Here is a 10,584-nt window from a genome sequence, read left to right as displayed (position 1 = left end):
TAGCTATTCCTTGTTTTGTTCAATGTGAGTGTTTCTCACTCTTGCTTAGATACTAGAGCTTCTTTTAATATTTCTTGCAAACTTCCTCAGTTTCAATATGTCATAGAAAGCTTTTATATCTCCCTCAAATATGGACGAGAGCCTTGCAGGATATTTCAGGTTTTTTTCTTTTTCTTTTTTTTCTTTTGAACAGGCATAATTCATTTTATTTTCTAGTATAAAAATTATATGGTGGCTATGACTGGAGCCTGGGTTCTCTGCATGGAGAATTGTGTGTATGTCTTCAGCAGGTGGTCAGTGAATTCCTGATAGGGAGATTCAATGAACACAGTCTCTTTTCAGAGGTCAGGTGTAAGAGAACTCTAGGTCTCAAAGATGGCAACAGAGGTGGCCTTGGCAAAATTGCCCAGGGTGGAAGGGCAATCCTTGGCTGAGGTGTAACAGTCATTGATACCAGCCATTTGCAGCAGCTTTTTGGGCACAGGGGCTGAGACAATGTCACTGCACCGGGGAGCTGAGATAAGGCACGCCAGCACAGAGCCAGAGCAACCAGTCACCTTAAAAGGAATGTTTTTGGGATTGCTGATCTTTATCCCCCAGTGGCTTTGTTCCATGGGACATTGGAAAGCTTGGTCAGGGTGATAGCCCCTCGGATGGCAGTGGCTACCTCCTTGGAGCATTTAACATCCAGACCAACATGTTTGTTATAATCCTGGATGGCCACAAATGCCTTGAACCTAGTCTGCTGGCCAGCATGGGTCTGCTTTTTTAAGGGCATAATCTTCAAATCTTTGTCCTTGCAGGGCAGTGCAAGGAATAAATAAATGATCTCAGATTCCTTGATGGGCAAGACGAGGTGGATCTTGTTCAACTTGCTCTTCATGCCCTTGACTAGATGGCCCAGCATGGTGACAGGTATCCATTCCTTGTCGTAAGCCTTGCCTCCATGAACTCCCATGGCTGCAACACTGGCCACAGGGCCTACCACTGCTGCTTCCATGGAAACTGCCATGGCTTCCCATTTCAGGTCTCCCTAGGCCTTCAGGGCCTCCCAAATGGCCCATCCTCCATTTGGTGTAGTCACTGAGTGGAAACTCTTTAATATCAGTTTTTATCTTTAGTTTTTTGAGCATATCATTCTATTTTCTCCTTGCCAATATTGTTTTCAGAGAAGTTCTATGTTAATCTGACTGGTCCTTTTATTGGTTATCTGCATTTTCCCTTCACCACATCAATATTTTCTTTATCATAAACTCTTGGAAGTTTCACTGCAATACATCTTGGTCTAGTTCTCATTTTTTAATATGCCTCGTGTTCTTTTAGCTTCATGTACTTCATATTCAGGAAACTTTCCTCTGTTTTCTTTAAATAAGTTCTCTCTTTCTCTTTCATTTACCCTCATGGGATTCCCTTTATTCTTTTATTGCCTTTCCTTGCACAGTTAGATAATTCTAAGTGTTCCTTCTTTTTCTTTTTTTATTTTGCTCCTTTTTCCTTGCTTCATTGTGTATTCAGACCTTCATGTTCACTCATTAGTTACTCTTCTTTTTGTTTTATTTAAATACCATTGCTTTCTATAGTTTTTTTCAACTTCTCTGTTGCTCTTGTTACATCCTCCAATTCCATTATTTTCTTATTTAGAGTATCATTTTTGATTGTATGTTTGTTGATTTTATTTCTCAAGACATTCGTTTTTCTGAATTTTTTTGTAGATATGTGCTCCACTTTATGTGTTTCTTCCATGTTCTTTGTTTTCTTTTTATCATAATGGGTCTGATTCTGTATCCAACAGAACAAAACAGATCTTCCATGTTTTTGTTATTGGGTTCTGGAAATTTGTTTTCTTCCCCTGATAACACATATGGCCATTTGTTATGTTTTTCCATTTCCCCATTCTTTTCTTTCAGGTTATTTTGCCATTGGTGGGTTTCCTTTTTTCTTTTTTTTTTAAATAATACATTTTATTTTTATATTCCCCATACAATTGCAACCCCCCCATTCTGACCCCAATCCCTCCACTCCCGCCCCCCACCCCCCAAAAAGTGTCTCTGGTTCATAGTTTTTTATTGATTTTGATTTTCACTTTCTTATAGTTATTCATTTTCCTGGTCCCTTATTTAAGTTTTCTAGATTCCTGCTATGAGTGAGACCATCCGGTATTTTTCTTTTACTTTCTGGCTTATTTTGCTGAGCATGATCCCTTCCAGCGCCATCCATGTTGCTGCAAATTGCATGTGTTTATCTTTTTTGAATGCTGGGTAATGTTCCATGGTGTATATGTACCACATCTTCTTGATCCAGTCATCTATTTTTGGGCATTTGGGCTGTTTCCAAAGCTTAGCTATTGTAAACAGTGCTGCTATAAACATAGGGGTGCAGGTGTTCTTTGGAATTGATGTTTCTGTGTCCTTTGGGTAAATACCTAGGAGTGGAATTGCTGGATCATATGGCAGCTCTATGTTTAGTAGGTCCAGAAATCTCCACACAGCTCTCCATAGTGGTTGGACCAGTTTACACTCCCACCAGCAGTGCAGGAGAGTTCCTTTTTCTCCACACCCTCGCCAACATTTGTTCTTGCTAGTTATTTTAATATGTGCCATTCTCACTGGTGTAAGATGGTATCTCATGGTAGTTTTGATTTGCATTTCCCTGATTACAAGTGATGTTGAACATTTTTTCATATGCCTGTTGGCCATTTGCATTTCCTCTTCAGAGAAGTTTCTTTTTAGCTCTTCTGCCCATTTTTTGACTGGATTATTTTCTTTGTTTTTGTTGAGTCTCATCAGCTCTTTGCAGATTTTTGTGATCAGTCCTTTATCATTAGTGTTGTGTGCAAAAATGTTCTCCCAGTCGGTGGGGTTTCTCTTTGTTTTTGTTATTGTCTCTTTTGCTGTGCAGAAGCTCTTTAATTTGATGTAATCCCAGCTGTTTATCTTTGCCTTCACTATCACTGCTTTGGGTGATGTGTCTGTAAAGATGTCTTTGATGTGCAAATCACATAGTGTTTTGCCTATATTTCCTTCTATGTATTTTATGGTTTCAGGTCTTATGTCTAGTTCTTTAATCCATTTTGAGTTGATTTTTGTGTATGGTGTAAGGTAGTGGTCAAGCTTCATTCTTTTGCATGTATTGACCCAGTTTTCCCAGCACCATTTATTGAACAAACTTTCTTTGCTCCAATGCATATTCTTTGCTCCTTTGTCAAAGATTAGTTGACCATAAATCTGTGGGTTTATTTCTGGATTTTCTATTTGATTCCATTGGTCTATATGTCTGTTCTTGTTCCAATACCATGCATTTTTGATGATTATGGCTTTGTAGTATAGTTTGAAGTCTGGGAGTGTGATGCCTCCATTCCCTTCTTTTTTTTTCAGGAGAGCTTTGGCTATTCAGGGTTTTTTGTGATTCAATATGAATTTCATCAATAATTGTTCTATTTCTTTGAAGAATGACATTGAAATTTTGATTGGAATAGCATTGAATCGGTATATTGCTTTTGGTAGGATGGCCATTTTAATAATGTTTATTCTCCCAATCCATGAGCAGGGGATGTCTTTCCATTTCTTTGTGTCTTCTTCTATTTCTTTTAACAGTGTTTTATAGTTTTCTTTGTATAGGTTCTTTACCTCTTTTGTTAGATTTATTCCCAAATATTTGATTTTTTTTTGTTTCAATAATAAAAGGGATGGTTTTTTTGATTTCTTCTTCTTCAGATTTATTGTTTGTGTATAGGAAAGCTACTGACTTTTTCATGTTGATTTTGTATCCTGCCACTTTACTGAACTGATTGATGAGTTGATTTAGTTTTTCTGTGGAGTTTTTGGGGTTCTCTATTGGGTATGGCTTCACTCACCATCTTGAATGGCATTTCTTCCTCGTGCGTCTGTGGATGACTGGTGCTCATTAGTGCCTTAGGCCCTTGGCCAGTGGTTTGTTTTGCCTCTTGTACACTAGACAAGAGGCAAGGACAGAACAGATGATTCTGAAGGGGTGAATAGTGTAGAGTTGTTGTACTTCCTTTATTTAGTAAGGATAACAACAAACAGAATATGCCTGACCTCTTTGGTCATAGTATGCACCATAGTTATTCAGCCTGTGACTCATATAAGTTAAACATATTTAAAGAAAATAACATATCGCCCTTATTTTTCTTCATGTAAGTATTCAAAATCTATTGTGTCATTTTTTTAAACTTTTTTTAATATTTATTTTTTATTTATACAATAGCTGGGTACAGGCCAGATGCAGGGGAGGGTAAGAGGATTCACCAGAGATGGAGCGGGGAGCAGAACAGGCAGACAGACTGAAAGCACTGCTGAGGGAAGCAGCAGGCGCTACAGGAGAGATCTGCCGCACCATGTGGGAATCTCCATGGCCAGCCGGGAAATGAACCCACACTGCAGAGGCTTTGGACAGCTTCACAGTGCTGTGCTCAACTCACTGTGCCACTGGCGAGGCCAATGTCCTTTACACTTCAAACGTATCTACACATAACTAGTGACTGCTACATTAAACTGTGTCAGTCTTGATGTCTTCAGACAAAATGAATCTGGTTTATTCTACAGAAAGAAGATAATATTTCAGATATGTTGCATTAAATTAAATAGAATACACTAATTAATTTTATCTCCTTTCCAAAAATTTATCATTGTTACTCTCATAGAGTGTGTTGTGTACTAAATTGTGCCTTTGTTATTTCATATATTGAAACCCTAACACTCAATGACTTTGTTTGGTGATAGGATCTTTAAGGTGGTAATTAAGATTAAACGATGTCATAAGGGTGGATTCACATCTAATATGTCTGAAATCCTTGTGAGAGACAGAGGCAGCAGGGATGCTGGTACACAGAGAGAATCCATGTGAGGACATGACAGGAAGGGAGACAACTGCAAACCAAAGAGAGGTCTTAGGAGAAACCAATCATTGATTTTTCAGCCACCAGAATTGTGAGAAAAGACATTTCTGTTGTTTATGCCACTCATTCTGTGGTGTTTTTTTATGGTATCCCTAGCGAACTAATATACAGTAAAATTACTTTTTTGCTGTATAAGTTTAAACATTTTTAATATGTGTAACCATTGCCATAGTCAAGATTAAAAAAATATGTCCTTGAAAAATACTTCCTTGCATTATACCTTTACAAAGTCATTTGCAGGCCTCCCTGGTGGTGCAACCAATGAAGCTATCCACAGCCACTGCAGCATGAGTTCAATCCCCGGACAGGGAGCTACCCATGTGGTGCAGCAGACCTCTTCTGACTCACCTGCTGCTCCCCTCAGCAGTGTATTTCAGTCGATCTACCTGTACTGTTCCCCACTCTGTCTCTTGGGAATCCTCCCACCCCCCCCACCTCTTGCCTGTACCCCAATTCTTTTATGCATAAATAAATCTAAAAAATATGAAAAAAAAAACAGTCACTTGCACTTCCTTTGCTATGGTTTTGTCTTGTTGAAAATGTCAAAAATTGGGGGCTCCCTGGTGGTGCAGGGGTTAAGATGCAACCTATGAAGAAATCCACAGCCACTGGAGCACAAGTTTGATTCCCAGCCGGTCAGGGAGAAACCCACATGGCAGGACAGACCTCTCCTGTCTCACCCACTGCTCCCCTCAGCAGTGTATTTCAGTCCATCTGCCTATTCCATTTCCCGCTCTCTCTCTGGTGGGTCATTTTGCCCCCTGCATCTCTAGCCTGTACCCCAATTCTTGTATAAAAACAAATAAATCTTTAAAAAAAACAAAAAAAGAAAATGTCAAAAATTGAAAGCAAACAGTGTGTAATATTTTAAGAATGGTTTCTTTCTATCAGAGCAATGCTTTGAGATTAATATAACCATTTATATATCAAGAGACTTTTATTGCTGTGTAGTCTTATGGAGCTGAATGAATATGTTTATGTATCCACTCAAAGAACTACATTAATGTTTTTTTCCAGATTAGGTCATTTATGAACAGAGCAGTTCTAAGCATTCATGTAAGTGTGGTAGACAGAATAATGGCTCCACAAAGTTTCTATTTCATAATCTCTGAACTTATAAATGTATCATCTTAAGTGACATAATATATTTTGCAGTTGTAATTACCTAAAAATGTCATTATAATATCTGGGTGGAACCCAGATAATCATAAGGATTCTTGTAAGATGTAGGTTGTAGGATCAGAGTCACAAATGTGATGGTGAAAGAAGAGGTTAAAGTAGTATGGGGTCATAAACCAATAAATGTGGGCAGCTTCTAGAAATCAGAAAAGGGAAGGAAACCAAGTTTCCCCCAGAGCCTTCAGAAGGAACACAACTCTGTCAAATTTTTTACTTACTACCTCCAGAATGGTAAAACAATGAACCTGTTGTTTTAAATCATTAATTTGTGGTAATTTATTATAGTACCTATAAAAATGAATATGACAAACTAATTTATAAGCATGTTTTATTTCTCTAAACTAGACACTCAGGTACAAGATATCTGGGTTATATAATAAGTATATTTATTGGAAGATGCCAAACTATTGTTCATTTTAGCCATAGAATTTTACATAGCCACTATCAATACTTAGCATTAACATTGCTCTGCAGCCTTAACACTTGATATCATCACTATATTTTGTTTGAACCATTAACCCCTTGTGCCCCATTGTTCATTTTTGCACAAATTTTGCTTTCTCCTCACAGGTGTAGTCACTATAGAATTCCCACATCAGTTCACCTGAGTACCATCTCCATAGTCCCTTGTGCTCTTTCATGCCCTGTTTTGAGACCTCTCCCTCCCCCTCCCACACAGAATGTTCTCTGATTTATATTTGCCTGTTTATTTTATTTTTTATTGTTATTATTTTTTTCCTGATCCCTAATTCGGTTCACTTACTGATATCTAATTGTGATATCTAATTGTGTTTTTAATTTGCAGTTCCCCACTGTCTCAATGTTGAACATAGTGAACATATTTTCACACTTTTACACCATCATATTTATTTCTTGATCTGTTTTGCCTATATCCCATTTTGTAATTAAGTTTTTCATTGACATATTATTGACTTTTGAGTGTTCTTTATATGGGATTTGCAAATATTTTTCTGTTAGTTTGCAGCTTGTGTTTTAATTATCTTAACAATATCTTTAACAGAGTAAAAGTGTTTAATTTTGAATGAGATCCAACTCAGAAATATTTTCTTTATGGGTAGTACTTTTGGTGCCATTTCTTTTTTTATTTTTTAATTTATATATATATATATCAATATGTATATATATAAAATATTATATATTATATACCATTATTTATTTTTTAAAGATTTATTTATTTATGCATACAAGAACTGGGGTGCAGACCAGAGATGGAGTGTGTGTGAGAGAATTTACCAGAGACAGAGTGGGGAGCAGAACAGGCAGACCAACTGAAACACACTGCTGAGGGGAGCAGTGGGCTAGCCAGCAGAGGTCTACTGCATCATGTGGGCCACTCCCTGGCCAGCCAGGGGTCGGGTGGCGAGGATCCATCTTGTGCTGCAGTGGCTGCAGACAACCTCATAGGTTGCAACTTAACCCCTTACCCACCAGGGAGGCCCTATCATTGTTGATTTTTATACAATGTATGCCCAGAAATAAAGCCATACATACATGGATAACTAATCTTTGACAAATAGAAATGGCTCTATTTTCCCATTCTGAGAGATAGCTCTTAAGGAAATAGTCCCCAATACATCTGAAGACTGAATAGGAGGATTTTGGTAGGCTGAGAGGATCCATTGTTTCCTTAATCACTTGCCCTGAATCTAGACAAGAATGATCTTTGGTGGGGGTAAAAAATGTAGAGAAAAGAAGAGAGAAGTAATCTTCACTCATCTTCTTGCCTCATGATTTTGGAATTTTCCTAAACGCTGGGGAGAATATAAAAGGGTTTCTGTCATGAGTGGCACATGTAGAGCGGCTCAATTGCTCTGCATGTAGAATTGACATCATGAACTGGGGTGAATAAACCCTTAATTTTGAGAAGTTGTTTTGCAGTTTTCTGGCACAATAACCTCATTAAAAAGGTGTCTGGTGAACAATTATAAGATCCAGAGGAATTACAGGATGAGTACAAAATAATAAAGTAAGTTAGTAGGAACAAAACTGGGACAGAGCCCAGAACTCCCTCATGTTTGCCATGGTGCCAGGATTAGTGCTGACTTGTCATCTTTGCATACCAAGCCCCCTTCCCACTTCCCTAACTCCACTCACACTGGCTGGGAAACACAGGTCTCTTTGTCTTCATTGTCTTCCTACATATAGCCAAGTAACTTTGGTGGTTCTTCAAAACCACTGCCTGGATATAGATTACCACTGACTCTTGTGAATTTTCCAAAACTGAAGGGCTGGATTAAATAAATTCTAGAATATTCCTGGGATTTACAACCTATATTTGAATAAGGAAATGTTTATCTGAGTAACTTTTAAGTGTATCGCTTTTATATTTTACTGCTAAATCTCCCCCTTCTCCATTTATCAATTTTATCCATACTGAACATACAAATGCTGGGATTTTTTAGTTTCCTTTTTCCTAAGACAAAATAGTTTTAAAGTCTCAGTTTTATAATCAGCTCAACACATGGGAGTACACACATTAAAATGCCAACTGGATAGTGGAAGACATCAGTGGAAGGGTTTTGTGGCTTGACTCTCTCCTAATTCCAGTTTATCTGGCCAGGAAAGGACTTTGGATACAAGTTATGATTTTTTCCAGCCCTGGAAAAGAGAGGCATTTTCCTGAATTGTAGCAGCTGTATCTGGTGAATTATAGAAACATTCATACCCACAGTCACAGAAATAGTCAAGCCAGTTAGATATTTATGAGGTGACATTTGACCCAACTGATGGAGGGTTTCACTGTGTGTTTATTTAATAACCAATCCCATTAAGGTTTTAAAAGCATGGATGAGATTCTGAGAAGCAAAGCCCTATCTCACACCTATGGTCGGTGCTTGTCAACCAACTGTACACATAGATTAAGTATTTATTCTAAAACATTTTATAAACTTGTATTTGGTAGTGTCTTTCCCATATGCATCTGCCATTTGTGTTTTAACATATAGGAGAAAGGGACAATGATCCAGGAAATGTCAGCTGTATAGAACTGTGATGAGATGTTTGAGGTGGGTCTTTATTTGATAACTAGGTGGGAGTCAGAACTAGGAAATCTGGAAGCAAAAAGAAACAAATAAAAAGGCTGAATGACAATCAATTTTGGTGAAGAGGAATTGTGGTTTCTCTTACTGTTGGCCAAAGGAAAAGTAAATAAACCATTCACAAGGGAAGAGATTGAACTGTCTTCTTCAGTCACTTTTTAGGGTATTCTTCTCATCTTGTTTCCTATTCCCTCACTCCAGATACTGCAGCTTATACAAATCTCAAAGATATTGTGAATGTTGGTTTTGTTGGCTATTTTCATTGGGTGTTGCCAAGTGTCAGTGTCAAGATTAAACTAAAAGGGATGTTCTAGTATAAACTACATAAAGAACATCTGCCATTAAACCTCCCCCACCCTTATGTTCACATTACCATAGCTTTATTTCCTTTGATTTGACATATGAAAGTCTCTTTCCCAGACGAAGATATACATGGAAATAACCAATACTTTCTATTCCTCTCTTTCAATAATGTTTGAAAAGTTTTCTGATTAAGCATGAGATACGAAGGGGATTAATAGTGGCAGGAAAGGGGAGGTGAGTTTGAATCCAACTTTCTTATCTATGCCCTGCATTTACCTCCTAACCAATCATGATGCATATTTGTAACTCCATTGTAAGCTGCGTATTCTCTCTCAGGGTTGAAATGTTTGAAAGATGAGTAGACTTATAAGTGGTCAAAAAGTTTGCACACAGAAAGAGAGAGAAACTTTCAAAAATTTCCTATTCTCCGTGTTCTTGAATCTCTGCCTAAGACTAGGCATATTCTGATTTCTTCTGGGAAAGCTACCTTCTTCCTTAAAACTGAAAAACAAAACAAACCCAACATTTGGACCAGCAGATGGCTTCCAGAGAAAATCAAATGATCCACCTGTTGAAGCAAGTTGCTGACATAAAGTTGGACATATTTGTAGGTGACTAATCATGATGATTTCCTTGTGGTTGTCAATGTGCAACCTTCTCATATCCCTCTAATTGTTGGATGGATGAAGCATCTGGTAATGTAGCTTCACTGCCTGTTCCTTGGGAAGGGATCACAGGGATCACAGGGTTCTGTCTCTACCCTGACCCTAAGGATCTGGACTCACTTTCCTGGTAGTAGCCACAATATGTTGGTATTCACTCCAGTTGTTTTTTAGGACATAGTCAGGCAGGCTTATTTAGAATTAGTCACTTTTTAGAGTGTGACTTGGAATGTCTAGCTAATGCTAATATTCCTACTCTAAATTGCTTTACCTAGACTCATGAACTCAGATTTAAGTGTTCTTCACGATTACCTGATCATAAAGATCTTCTGAATACATTTATGCTCTATTCTCCAGGGCATCAGGGCAACTTAACTTTTCTGAAAAGACATATATTCCTTCATCATTTCACAAGGAGAAATCCAGTTTTGTAAAAAAAAAAAAAGACTTATTTCCAAATTTC

General features: G+C 37.8%; 1 pseudogene; it reads right to left on the bottom strand.

Annotated features, from left to right (window-relative positions):
- Positions 1 to 224: 224 nt before the first annotated feature.
- On the bottom strand, positions 225 to 1,012 carry LOC119249938 (40S ribosomal protein S2-like; annotated as a pseudogene).
- Between the last annotated feature and the right edge of the window lie 9,572 nt (positions 1,013 to 10,584).

Source organism: Talpa occidentalis, unplaced genomic scaffold, assembly GCF_014898055.3.
Source record: "Talpa occidentalis isolate TD23 unplaced genomic scaffold, MPIMG_talOcc4v2.1, whole genome shotgun sequence".
NCBI lineage: Eukaryota > Metazoa > Chordata > Mammalia > Eulipotyphla > Talpidae > Talpa > Talpa occidentalis.
The sequence above is the reverse complement of the archived record's forward strand: the minus strand, read 5'-3'. Positions and strand labels throughout refer to the sequence as shown.